This window comes from Anabas testudineus, chromosome 24 (genome assembly GCF_900324465.2).
Source record: "Anabas testudineus chromosome 24, fAnaTes1.2, whole genome shotgun sequence".
Classification (NCBI taxonomy): Eukaryota; Metazoa; Chordata; class Actinopteri; order Anabantiformes; family Anabantidae; genus Anabas; species Anabas testudineus.
In genome coordinates, this window is record NC_046632.1 from 639,176 (window position 1) to 654,044 (window position 14,869).

The following is a 14,869-nucleotide window of genomic DNA, read 5'->3' on the forward strand; positions in this document are numbered from 1 at the left end:
TTGAAAAGTTTTTTTTTTAATTCATCAACATTCATAATCTGACATTTTAGTATTAGTAGCCTCAGTGTAGCAAGAAACACACCAGAGAAATAAAACTTTGTAGTCTGGTCTGTGCACAGTGTTGAGTTAAAAAAGACCTGCAGTACCTGTGTCTACAGGTTTAGATAGATAGATAGATAGATAGATAGATAGATAGATAGATAGATAGATAGATAGATAGATAGATAGATAGATAGATAGATAGATAGATAGATAGATAGATAGATAGATAGATTAAGGGGAGATGGATAGACAGGCGCCCTAACAGTACAGCACAAATGTTAGTCACTGTGTTGCTGCACTGACTCCTCTCAGCCAGCAGGTGGTGATAAACATCCAGTGATTGACAATAACAGAGCCTTGGGGTTTCTCACAGACAAAGAACCACATATTTTCAGTGTACTGGTGGCGGGGATCAGTGAATAATTATTGCCTCATGCCTGACCTGCTTCATTGATTGTGTGAACAGCCGCTCTTTTGAATTATGCTGTTTTATCTAATATAGAATTAGATTCAGTTACATAAGCTGTGTCTGTCATTTAGTAGTTAGGACCCTGAATGTGACAAGTGTGTCCGATGGCAGTACCAGAGCACAGACTTCTAATTTACATTTAGGTTGAAATGATCCCAGCATTCTGCTGACAAAGCCTTCTGTTTTGCTTTTTGTTTTTGTTATTACTCTATGTGTATGTGAGGTTAACGGCTAAATGGGGAACAATGAGTCATTCCATTTTTGGGAAATGATGTCATCTTCATTCTCCACTCAGGTATTGTGTGTGCGTTCCTGCTTGCCCTCACTGAACTGCTGGAAATAAGGAATTCAGCATATTGTTGCCAAATTTGTCCTGGCTTCTTTTGTTCTCAGAAAGGTGTGTAATGGTGGAGTCATTGTAGGATGCTAGGAAAACAAAGCTGGTGATCTGTTTGTGTGTGTGTGTGTGTGTGTGTGTTTGAGTGAGGAAGGAAGGCTACTGCCCATCTGGCTTGTATGTGGTGGTTTGATTATGTATGTAAGCTTTTATTTTTACAAGGAAATCCCACATGTCACATTTGACTGCTCAATTCTTCAAAAGCCTGTCCGCTGGGCAGGGAAATCCTTTACATTTTCTAATTCTGCTTCCGGCACATTTCTGAGTTCATTGTTTGATCATTATCTGATCAGCCAATAACATAAGATGATGTACCTAACACAACATTCAATGACACTTGAATGCTATTGTTGATTCTCTGAGCAACATATTGATACGAAAAATTTAATGTAGGTCGTTGCCCACATCCCGTGCGAAAGTACCACATAATGTGTCTTCTCAAATGCCTGTGTGCAGAGTAGGAAAATATAACTCTTCAAATTTCTTCACACTAGTACAATACAATATTTAAATTTAGATAGAGAAGCCAGATTTGTAAGTAAATGTCATAAAGCAAAAGCCAGCGACTTAGAAAGAAAGAAAGAAATTGCACTGTTGCCTTGTTTAGTATGTATTTGTTTGGAGCACTTTTTTGTAACCATTTGTTAAAGAACCTAACATTACCTCAGTGTGTTCTCCTGCTTTATTGTTTATGCAGGTTATAAGATAATGATTAATAATGTCATCTTCTGCTTTTATTCAAGTGTAGTAGTAAATGTGAAGCAGTGATATCATCATTCTTCTGTCTTTGCAAGCAAAGTTGATGCTGCATTTGAAAACCTGTGTGCTTTAGATTTTATCTATGGCATGGTAGCCATGGAAACTGGCTGACATATATAGGCTAGCAGTGGCAGAGAGATGTTTCAGTTTTTAATAATGGACAGAATTTGGGTCATAATATGTTACATGTTGGTCTATAAATTGCACCCTGTGCCACTTAGGATTCCATTAATCTGCATGAATCCCTGGTTGGTATTTTTTGTGTCTGCAGGCAATTATTTAAGAACTCAATAAAGGCCGTGCTGTGGAGCCAAAATGTTTGAAGAGCAAAGAGCTTCACATTCTCACACACCACTCTTTGTTTACTCCACTTTTTGCCTTATGTAATTATGCATTGCATTTCAGCTACAGTAACAGTGTATAGCCTTCAACTCTGTTATTCCCCAGAATTTCTTAAATATTAACTCAACATGAGAATGAAAATCAGCGTGTCAGACTAAGTACTCATAGACTTCCATTATATAAACAATAGAGACATTAACACCTACCAAGAATTCTCAGACTTTCTGTCTGATTTAGTTCTTAGTGCAGATAAAGTCATTATAGTGATTTTAATACCCATGTAGATGTTGATAATAACTGCCTTAACACTATATTTAATTCACTATTAGATTCCATTGGCTTTACTCAAAATGTAAATAAACCCACTCACTGTTTTAATCATACCCTTGATCTTGTTTTGACTTATGGTGTTGAAATTGATCTTTTGATAGTTTTCCCCCAAAACCCTCTTTTATCTGACCTTTTTAATAACATTTGAATAAACTACACTGAACTTTATTTCACCTATGAAAAAAATCCCCTACAGTAGATGTTTATCTAAAAACGCTGTTGACAAAATTAAGGAACAGATTCCATCTTCTATTTCAGAGCCGTGAACCAACACAGAGAAACCCTTCGCCCTCCGTAAAGCTAGAACCACATATTATTCCTCATTAATAGATTAGAAAATAAGAACAACCCCTTTTCAGCACTGTAGCCAGGCTGACAAAGAGTCATAGCTCTGTCGAGCCCAGTATCCCCTTAACTCTCAGTAGTAATGACTTCAAGTATTCTTTAATAATAAAATCTATTAGAGAAAAGAATTATCAGATCCTTCCTGTAATACGCATGGATGGATTTGCATGTATAACAGTTCTAGATTCATTCAAGACCTCACTTGTAGTCAGACAGCTTCTTCCCCATAGATCATTAATTCATCTAAACCATCCACATGTCTCTTAGACCCCATCCCAACTAGACTGCTCAAAGATGTCTTACTTGTGTTAAGCACATCCATATTAGATCAGAACAACTTCTCTCTATACTTGTTTTAGTAGATCTTAGGGCTGCATTCAACACTATTGATCACAATATTTTATTACATACAATGGAACAGTTTAAAGGAACAGTACTAGACTTGTTTTAATCTCATCTATCAGATAGATTCCAGTATGTGCATGTTAATGATGAGTCTTACATGCACACAAAAGGTAACTATGGAGTTCCGCAGGGTTCTGTGCTTGGACCAATTCTTTTCACTCTATATATGTTGCCCTTAGTCAATATTATTAGGAAACACACTATAAATTACTATTACTATAATAATTACTATGCAAATAATACCCAGCTATATGTATCTATGAAACCAGGAGAAACTAATAAACTATTAAAACTTTAAGCCAGCTTGAAAAGACATAAAGGCCTCGATGTCCTCTAATCATCTACTCCTAAATTCAGTCACGAGAAAGTTTATTTTGTTTGGTCCTAAAAACCTCTTAAAGATGTCACAGTTCCATATTTTTCCAGCAGAACACTTCGATCTTAGAGTGCAAGTCTACTTGTGGTTCTTAGAGTTTCCAGATGTAGAATGGAATTCAGAACCTTTAGCTGTCAAGCTCCTCTCCTGTGGAACCAGCTCCCAGTTCAGGTTTGGGAGGCAGACACCCTCTCTACATTTAAGACTAGACTTAAAACTTTCCTTTTTTATAAAGCTTATAGTTAGAGATGGATCAGGTGATTTTGGACCATCTCTTAGTTATGCTGCTATAGATTAGTCTGCTAGGAGGACTTCTACTCTGACCTCCTCTTCTCTCCTCTTAATTCTAGCTGTTTGATGTTGGAGAACAAGCTCTAAGCTGTGTTATGATATGTTACATACAGAATATATGTATATACTGACATACCGGTACATTAATTTGATGATGTTTATTATTGCAGGTTTAAATTGATTTAAATAGCAGAAATAATTTTAAAAGACATGTAAAGTGTAAGTGTTGTCTGTGTGTGTGAGCTGTATTTTTTTTTTAATTCTATGAGTGAGGCTGAGCTGGAGAATGCTGGCAAGTAAGTTTGGAGTGAGACAGCATACGACAGCCTGTTATTATTGCCCATGTGACTGACAGCGTGTGGGCGAGAAGGTAATTGCTGAAGTATGCCTGTGGTGACGAGGGCCTTCAGGGGACCGGATGTTCAGCAGACTGAGAGAAGCACACAGAGATACACAGATTGTGCCGAACTGATGACTCATCTCTCACACCCCATTCACTCCTGTTTGTTTACTTATCTCATCTACAACCTGAGCCAGAGCAGTGGCAGAAAGAAAACTGTCCTCTAGTCATTCTGCCGTCTTAAATGACTCCACCTGTTTAGACTTCAGGAGAAGTGGATTAGTTAGATCCAGGTCCACTTCCCACAGAAAAAGACGGAGAAGACATGGAAATGTTTTCATAAACTTACACACAAGATCATTTTTTACTTGCATTTTTTCCTTATATCTTAGTCCCTCTTAAAAAAATGCAGGAAGGGATGCAAGGACAAGGCGTGAGTAGAGAGGAATCAGTGAAATTTGTTGTTAGAGACACGAGATGTCCTTTATTCTGAACCATTATCTGTGGTGACGTTTATTTGCGATGACAGTGGCTCAGCTGGATTGGAGTTTATACCTGTCCATAAATGCACTGTCCAAGTAATAATTAGAATGTTATTGAAAACTGCATTATGTATTTTTACTTTACTACTTTAATAATCAGACACTGGGTGCATCCTGAGCAAATTAGTTGTAATGTGCCAGTAGTTCTTTTATTTACATGATTGAATAATCATAGTCTATTGGCATTTTGTCTTTAAATTAATTAATTATTAATTCAGATTATGATTATATGAATTTATAGAAATTTACAATAGAGCTCAAATTCACAAAGTGGACTATATCCACGAGCAGTGAACATCCCAAAAAAACTGACTATAAGACAAAAAAGGGGGACATATATAGCTGTCTGGTCAGACAATGATCACAGAAATCACCATAAATTAATATTCACTGTTCACAAATAAATAACCTAATATCGACAATAAATGTACATAGTTTAAATTCAAAGCACAATATTACTGTACTGTACTGTGCAAAGTTAAATGTGTTTTGACAATAGAATCATACCATCAATCATGGTTGAGATCAATTCTGGTCTCCCCTAAATCCTGAAGAATTGGTAACTCCATGCCCTGGACTCACCCTTTTGCTTGAAGACTACCACACAAGGAAAGGTAAAACTGAACACAATCTAAATAACAAAATATCTCAACTCTTTAATATTGGTAAATATCTCAGCTCTGTTAAATAGAAGATGTTTTATAAAACAATGTGTCTTTATTTAACTTTAGGAATTAACATAACTAATGATTGATAGACCAAATCATTCATCGTCGTTATTATATTTCTAACAGGGTAACTAGTAATATTTTATGTATTACATTTCAAAAGTAACATTGCAGTAGTCCAAACTTTTACTGGTGCTCATTCAGACATTGACACTGACACATTCAAGTCCCATCAGATTATTGGAAAGGAATGCATGTCTAAAAGGAGCACAGACTAAATTACAGTATCTCTGTGATGCATTTGTGTTTAAGTAACAAGAAAGTGGTTTGCTGCCCATGTCCACCCTGCAACCCTCCAACCTCACATGGAACTACTTTGGAAAACTTTCATTTTACAGATTCCTCCACATCCAGAAATGCAATGAAAGGACGAGACCGTACATACTTTTGATAAAAACGCATCAAAAGATGGATCAAAAGACATGGTCAGACAAGTCCACATTCCACTCCATTCCATATTACAAAGATGAAAAATCCCAACACTGGAATTGCCCAGTGCTTGCTGAGTTATGGTATACAGTTATATTTTGTAAGATCTTATGTGCCTTTAGATGACTTTTGTTATAATTTGGTACTATATAAATAAACTGAATTGAAATTGAATGAAACTATATAAAATGCTTAAAGGAAAAACAAATCAAAGAAAGGATGAAAGTGAATCTTGGCATTTATTGTTATACTCAAATTAAAATGTTAAAATGTCCTCCCACTCTTGTGGATTCTTTAATAACCGAATCAGTTATTTCTGAGTAGTTTCCTAAACCACAGTCAAGTCTTGTACCATTACAAGTTGCTTTGGATAAAATCATCTGCCTAATGACTAAATGTAATCAATTAATTGTAAATAGTTTATTCTAATCTTCATTTTAAATCAGAAATGATCAAATACCACAGTAATTAATTACATGAAAACAGAGTTTGCAATACTCATTTGCTTAAACAATGTGGAAAAGCTGCAGGAAGTATATAGCAACAATTTGCTGTACACCGTTTCACAGATTCTAACAATCATTTAAGTCGAGTAAAACACATGCAGGTCTTCAATGTGCACTGATTATGTGTTTTCTTTTGTCACAATGTCTGTGTTTTTGGGTTTGTTTGTTTTTTACAAAGAATGAGGAGCTGTTCTTAGAGTAACCTGAGCCTGATAGGTTGGTTGTGGCAGTCTCTGTTATGAATGGCAGTTAGTTCGGTCCCTGAGGCACCATCAGACTCACCATAATTCATGTAATCAAAGACATTTGGCTTTGGGTCACATGCATGTTCGCTGGCTGACGACAGCATTGCCTTTACGTCTTTGTGCGTCTGCCTAGACTTGCTGTTCTCCTTAGGTAGCAAATTCATGGAAGTTCTATTTGGCTGGTGGTCCTGGCTGGGTGACCACAAACCCTGATGAGTCATTTTTGAAATTAGTCATCCCAGCTCTCGAAGTAGTGACTCTTTGGCCGACATGTCTCTCATTCTGAGCAGATTTTGTTTTCGTGCTTTTGGATTTGCTTTGAACACTTTTCCTATGAGTCATCACTGTGAGCAGACGCAGGCTTCTTCATTTGTCCTATTTGCTCACAGAGCAAATTTACTATGGGCTGTGTGCTATTAGGTTCATGTTACTTAATGTTGCTAATGGAGTGTTGAAACATTAGTCTACTTTGTGTGCACCATTAAAAACAGCACATTTGTCAGTGTGCTCCAGTCTTTTTCCCTTTCACAGTGCTCAATGTCCTTAATCAGAAAAGCACCTGATCCAGCTGCTTGTTTTTGGAAGACCTGCAGAGAACACCTTTCAGTTACAAATGGCTCTCAGGGGCATATAATAATGATACTCTGTGTAAATAGGCTTGTGGATGAGGTGTGGTTTATGGGTGTATGTTTATGTGCAAATAAATACAAAAACTGCTGTTAACACTACGTTTCATCTTATTTCTGTTTTTCCTAACCTGACTTACACTCTAACAAGTATCTAACAAGGCTGAACACCTTTACAGAGAAAAGATGCAGACTGGCAATATTAGGTGCATACAACCTCAATTCCAAAAGTTGGGAACCTATGTAAAGTCTACAAATATAAACAGTATGCAATGATTTGCATATACCATAAACCCACAATCTATTCACAACAAAACCCAGAAAACAAAGCAAATATTTAAACTGAAAAATTAGTCCTATTTTATGATAAAAAAATTCATTTTGAAATTGAAAACATTCAATCATCCAATTCTGTTAGCTGTAACAGTCTTGTACATATCTATGGAAAGATGTTCAAAAATAATTCATGACATTTACCACTACTTAACTAAATGCCTGTTCACAAGGTAAAAAATCTAATTTATTGGTTCAGTTTAACTTTTACAAATTTAATAAATCTTATTATTTTTAATTAAGGCTTTATTGAAATAAAAAAAATAGTTGTAACGTAATAAAATTGCATCAGTAACACCATGTTGTTACACCTTGAGTGCAAGTTGCAAGTCCCTCAATCCATTAACATAAAACAATTCCAGCCTGCTCTATTGGAATTAGGCCAGGAGAGCGTGGGTGGCAGTCAGAGGTCAATCAATTTCTTCGTCATCCAGAAAATGCCAGTATACTCTCGTCGTGCACCAGGAGAAACCCAGGACCCACTGCACCAGTGTAAGGACGGACAACGGGTCAGAGGATTTCATCCTGATAGCTAATAGCACTCAGGGTGCCGTTATCTAGCCTGTAGAGGTCTGTACATCCATCCATGGTTATGCCTCCCCAGACCATCACTGACCCACTAGCAAATCACTGAACAATGTTACCGTAGTAACACTCTCCATAGCTTCTGTGTTTAACGGCAAATGCCAGTCAAGCTCCACAGTGCCAGGCAGCACAGGGCCCATTAGATGATGGCAGGCCCTCAGGCCACCCTCCTGAAGTGTGTTTATGATTTTAGCCTGAGACATTTACACCATTGGCCTGCTGGGGGTCATTTGGTGGATCTCTGATAGTGCTCATCCTTTTCCTGCTTGCACAAAGAAGCAGATACCCTGCTGATAGGCTAAGGACCTTCTACGGCTCTGTCCAGCGCTCCTTGAGTAGCTGCCTGTCTCCTGGAATCTCCTCCATGTTCTTGACACATTGCTGGGAGACAAATCCTTGGCAATGGCATATTCAGTGCGTTTACATGCACTTAACACTGGGATAACCGATGGTGTACATACTTTGTACATACATTGTTTACTGTATGTACATGTACAAGGGACAGAAGTGCAAGGTATCATTTCGAACAGTATGTTATCCTTTATCTTAAACAGTGATGGAAAGAAACTAAGTACATTTACTTGAGTACAAATATGAGGCTTCTCTACTTTATTTATATTATATTGTTAGTATAGTACATATTATTTGCATTTTCTACTACTATTACTACTATGTTTCAGAGGCAAATGTACTTGTATGCCACTAGATTCATTGGATACATGTAACTGTAGTTACTTTTTGGAATTTCTGCTTTTCAGAAAACTTTATTGGCTCCTGGTGTTAACTTTGCAACCCAGGTGTACGTGGTGCTTTAAAGTAATTCAAATTATGAATACAGATTAAAAACGTGAGTATAAGGTTGTTATATTCAGCTGCAACATTAAAGTGATGATCACATTAATGCAGCAATAATTATGATCCAATAACGTGATATTCATTGATGTGAAATTGGCCATTCAGCATAAAGAGTGCTCTGCGTGTCAAACTGCTGTTTATCATGTTGGGCTGAGAGCAGGACTTCTCACTATATACATCAGTTCTTTTCAGTGATGCGTGAATGACAGGGCACATTTTCCTCTGACACCTATCTACCAAACAATAACATTCCACACATTGCGCAATCACGAGCACTGCCTCGAGTGTCAGAGTTTCCACAGGCCGGGCTCCCTCTATGTGCTGCTTCCTCTTTATGTCATGTAGGAATGACAGACATTTCACATGCTGCTTATATTAAGACTAATTTGACTTTCTGACATAAGAGCAGTGTTTGTCCACAGTGTAGGTGTGAGCCAAAGGCTCGGCCAATACTATTTTTCTGTGGACAACCCCCCCACGCATACACAAGCACACACACACACACACACACACACACACACACTCACACTACCCCATTCATCCCTCAAGCCTCTCCTGTTTTCCACCCAACTTCAGTCAGCCACCTTTCTTTAAAAGGCTTCAAGAAGAGGTCATCGAGTGCAGGAATGCCACTGCTCACTGTGTGTCTATGCATGTGTGTGTGTGTGTGCGGGGAGTCTATAGTCTATAATTACATTCTCCTCATGCATTTAGTGCACTGGGAGCAAAAGCAAGATGTTGACTGTGAGAATGCCGTGCTGAGACAAAGGGGGCGAGCTTTGCCTCCTAGCTCCTTCAGTCATAGGGGCACTCCTGCCTCCTGAAGGCCCCCCGGCATAGCTTTGGTGCACCACTGCTTTTAGATAGAAGGTTTTGCATTGAAAAATATGAATATGAATACCTTCACTAATCTCAGGGATTAGTCGCTGGATTGTCAGACTGCGTCTGTGGACCCCAAAAATCACTTCTTGACAGACTGCAGTTCTCCTTTAGTGTTACATTTCTTATTTGGCATTTAGCTCCTTACTTCTGATTTTCCTCCAACACATTTGACTTTTAAATTATGACTAATGCATATTAATTTCAAGTTATGTGCGGGGTATAATAAAATCTGTGCCTGCTCAGAGTTATTAGACTGAAATACTAAAAGTAAACTGACTTTGCACATTAAAAAGTGCCATTTGGATTAAGCCACTGGATTCACAGTCTGCTATGATCCCTGTCAAGAAGCTCCATGTTTAAAGTTCTGCTGCAATGTAAATTCTCCTGAAAAAAAAAAAAAAAAAAAAAAAAAGCTGAGGAGATGTGTATGATTTATAATAATATGATTTCCTAGCAAAACTAATAAAAAATCAGAAGTGTTTTGACAGCACTCTGTTTCCTCTGTCACTGTGTTTCTTCATTCTATTCAGGTGAACTGTGTGTTTAAGGATTATACCAGATTTTTGTATTAAATTTGTGCAGACATACCACCCACACACACTTGCATACAGTATGCAGAATTCTCTCTCTCTCTCTCTCCGTGCATGTAACAAACAGGGTTTTGATGTCTGTAGAGGCACTATCTGAAATCAGAACACTTGCAGCAGCACAGGGAGCTGATCTTTGAAAAGCACTCGTGAAAATATACAGTTAAATGTTAATACTGCAACAGGCTGTCTGTTGCACTTGCAACTCATAGTTGCATGCAATTTTCTTGGGGGCATTTTTTTCTGAGAAATTAAAGTACCTCCAGTAAGTTTTTATTTGTCCAAATGCACTTCCTCTTGAACACTTCCCCGCCTTACTTATTGGTCTTTAAGCCAAGCAATGCTCTCCAGCCACCCTCCCTCCCCCTCCCACCACTCTTGACAAATCATGCAGTTGTATTTCTTTTGTTTGTTTTTTGTTTTCACCTCTAAAAACTTGCCTGAATTGAGTTGAATTGTACCTCTGGGATTTCATATTATATAGCTTGCAGTGACTTTAGCATGTATACCATAATGATGAACTGTGAATGCACAGTACCATTATTAGCCAAGAAAGACATGAGCCTTTATCAGTCAAGCAGCTTTACTCTTGAATGTTATTACAAAACTGCTTGTCCTCCAGCCCACCATCTAAAGTTGGCTGTGTGCACTCTACTGAGCAGGAGCTCAGAGTCAACATAGACGCTGCACAGAGGATGTGAGGTGGGGTTTGACTGGGGCGTAAGTGAGTAGGTTTTGGTCCTGGAATCCCCCAGTGTGGTTCTGCTCACCACGGGTTGCATGTTAAACAGAAGAGTGATGCTCCTTGCTTCAGTAGTTTTAGTTGTTAGAGTTTCAGATTGATAATGGTACAGCAGAAATGTTGATATGTATTTATTTCATAAGGTATTTTATTTCTCTGCCAAAGGACTAAATGCTCTCAACCTGCTCTTCAGACTTCTCGTGCAGGAGTTCTCTCTTGACTGAAGATAATGTTTTGATGTTATGTTTTGACTTTCAACCAGTTTGTTCATTTTTAAGATATGAGCACACACTGTGCACAACCCAAGCATCTGACAGCTGCAGACAGATTTCAGAATAAAGCTCCACGCACTGACGACCTAAGACATGTCCTTAATGAAAGCACAATTAGATCAGGCAGTGTCAGGTAAACGCCACAGAGCAACTACAACTAACTAAATGTACAGACACAAATACACAAAAATACAAACAAACTCTATTAAAATAAAAAAAAGATATACAAAATACAGCCCTAAACACATGAATAAAACATTCAAACTCAGTTACAAATGACACAAAAAGGAAACAGCTGTAGAAAGTGTTAAATGGAAATGATAACAGGTAAACATGAATAACCATATGGAATAAATATATGATACAGTTGTTTCCATACCAGTAAGTTGAAAGCTGAAAACATTTTCTTTTCTTTTTTTTTTTGGTCGCCTCCATCTTGGATTTTAAAGATAGTTTAATTAAAAAAAGAAGTTAACGTCCTATTTATGAAAAATGCCTTATGTCATCTTTAACCCTCATGTTCCCGCGACGGGGGGAGGGAGCGGGAACGGGGAGAGGGGGCGGGGGCGGGGGCGGGGGGCTAGGCTAGGGGAGGGGTTTGAGCTCGCAGTCGCTAGTGCGATTCTCCAAGCTCCGCTGCGCACGATCGAGGGCGCACGCAAGCGTTTCCCGCCGGCACCAACGTCCGCCTGCCCCGCGCGGGCGATGTTGTGAATGAGGGGATAGAGTGACGTCACCGGTCGAATGTCAACAATGTAGCGACTGACGGGAGGCGCTCGAGTCGAGAGTAACCAACGGCGGGGACGGAGCGGCACGCACACGCACACATACGAGGCGCGCGCGTACACGCACACGGCACACACCGTAGAATCTCAGACGTTGTGTTTTTTTTTTTTTTTTTTTTTGCAGCTGAGAAATAACCGAGTTGCAGCGACGGGGGGAAGAAAGTGACCTATATGCAGCCAGGAGGCGTTGAGGAAACGACAAAGCGAGTCATCATGTGAGAGAACTTATGTGGGAAAGCGGACGAAAGGGCTGGAATACGAACGGAATAGGAAGCAAAAGGTGAGGCATGTTTCTCCCTGTGTGACCAGCGGCTCGCTGGGCTCCTCTCTGAGCGCCGTGGTTCGGCTGTAACACGCTATTGTTGATGCTCTTCTCTTCGTGAGCCCCGTTGCAAACTTGCGAGAGCGGCTTGAGCCGGGAGACTCCTCCGTGAGACATGGAAAAAAAAGTCACCTCGTAGCAAAAACAGAAAACCGCATGCATGAATCTTGAAAGCTCGGCGGTGGTGCGAATATTGAAGGGTGTAATGTGTTGGGGTGTGAACGCGGGTTCAGGAGTGAAACACAACTCTGGACCACATCCTGTTATGCTTTGACTCAATACGCCGTGTGCTCCCTTTTTCTCTGCTTCTCTGCGTGTTTTTTTTTTTTTTTTTTTTGCAAAGTAGAGGCGTTGCTGATCCCAGAGGAGGGTCAGACAATCCGCTGCTTATCTGAGGGAAAACGCTCCAACAGAGCCAACTGTCACTAACAGTGTCATTAAACAGCCCTTCGTGTAAACTGCACTATACAGAGCAATCTGCTGTAATGATGACTCATTACGCGTCCTCGTTAATTCACAACTAAATATCACAATATTTGCCTTCCGACAACCAACAGTATCACCTCCAGCTTTTTGCTGTCTTCACATTTTCATTGTCATTAGCGAACAGCTCGTAGCAAAGAGATGTGCACCACCACCTCCCTTTGAGTTGAAGATTTGAAAATACATCCCCGCACAAGCTTGTGATGTTTGTGTTTCCACATAAAAGCTGCGCCTTTACGCGCGGTCCTGCTTCGCCATGTGCACGGGTGCTGCAGCAGTGACTTAACCAGTTCCTGTCACTGCGATCGTGCTGGACTCAGATGAATAATGCTGTGATGCAAGCTGGTGGTAAAATATGTGAAATGTGTGTTTACGTCGGGATACCACTGCTCGGCTCCTTGTGATTGACTGATGGTGGACTCGTGAGGCAGTGGAGTGATGCTGCCATTACTGCGGTGATACAGCAATTTGAGGAGCAGTGACATCCACGGCAGCCTCTTTGTCTCTGTTAGTGCTGATGCAACGCAATGATGGCAGCAGGGGGAGAGGTGTGTGTGTGGGGGGGGGGGGGGGGGAGCAGCATCACTCTCCGCTCTGTCGCGATGTATTGCATTCCTGCTGTTTTTCAAAGCGATGTAAGGAGTAAAGGGGATCTGGTGCCTCAGTTTAGCAGGTGACGAGGAGAGAAGCATCGTTCCCCCCTCGTGTCATTTCCAGCTCAATTGAAAACACATTGTCGTCCAGCGGCATCGCTCTGACTTCACAACACGTGCGTGGCGTCAGCAGTCCACTTTTACGCACGGAGCCTTTTGTTCTGTACAGTAGCTCCAGTCTTACACGCACGGCAATCCCCAGCTTATTGTGAAGGGGGAGGTGGTGGGCGGCGGTGTCCAAAAGTGTAAACCCCACAGTGACTCAGGCAGGATTAAATGTCACTTCATCCAATCAGCCAGCGATTTAGCTCTCCTGCTTATCTCACATAGTCATCGAAAAGTCTCTATATTGCTCTGCTGTGTGGTCTGTCTGCTCTGTCCATCAGTAACAGAAGGATTCATGACAAATTACTAGCGCAGGAGGTTTTCATTGGTGTTTGTGTTTTCTGATGAAGATGCAGTCATTTTAATCAGTGGTTGCCAGTTTTTGGTTTTGTTCATTTGTGCAGGGTCTAAATCTGTTGTTATTATGAGTAATTCCGCATTTCCATTTTAATAAACAGAATTCATCACCGTATTCTTTCTTTTTGTTTTTTATTTATTTGCTTGTTTTCTTCCTGGGAACGTCTGGTCAGAAATGTAGAATTTTAGCATCTATCCTTTTTCCATTCTTAAACAACTCTTTGGATTATAACACCAAATAAAAAGTCTCATTCACACATCAATTGCAAAATCCTCATTATATTTTTGCAACATGGATAGATATACTATGTCAAATGTACACAAATAGCATGCAATTATCAGTTGATGTATGTTACCCTTATATGCACTCTTCATAGAATCAAAGCTAAAACAATGTTCATTCAAAGTCTTCATTTTTAATGATTCATTTAGACAACAGAATTGTAAAGGTTATGGATATAATCATATTCTAATAATAGTATTTCACTAGATATCAGTAAACAATCCTCTGTACAACTTTAAGAGAGTTTAGTGAAATGAACTAAGCTTCTCATATAAACTTATTGTAAATAATGTAATAATGTAATAAGTTTTACAAATTTTAAGTTAAGTCAACTTATAATATATAGTTTACATTTTCACAGCACTTTACAACTTATAACTATGACATGGTCTGACTTAAGGATTTTTTGACCCAAATGACGAGATTAATGAAATAACTAATAAATAATGTTAG

The 14,869-nt window shown here is 39.2% G+C and overlaps 1 protein-coding gene across 1 annotated transcript in view; it reads left to right on the top strand.

The window, feature by feature from the left end:
- The first annotated feature begins 12,145 nt into the window (after positions 1 to 12,145).
- Positions 12,146 to 14,869, top strand: part of bach2b (BTB and CNC homology 1, basic leucine zipper transcription factor 2b) — a 78,077-nt gene continuing 75,353 nt past the window's right edge. Inside the window, exon 1 of the mRNA XM_026341334.1 lies at positions 12,146 to 12,493. The gene's annotated coding sequence lies outside the window, so the exon portion shown is untranslated. The remainder of the gene's footprint in view (positions 12,494 to 14,869) is intronic.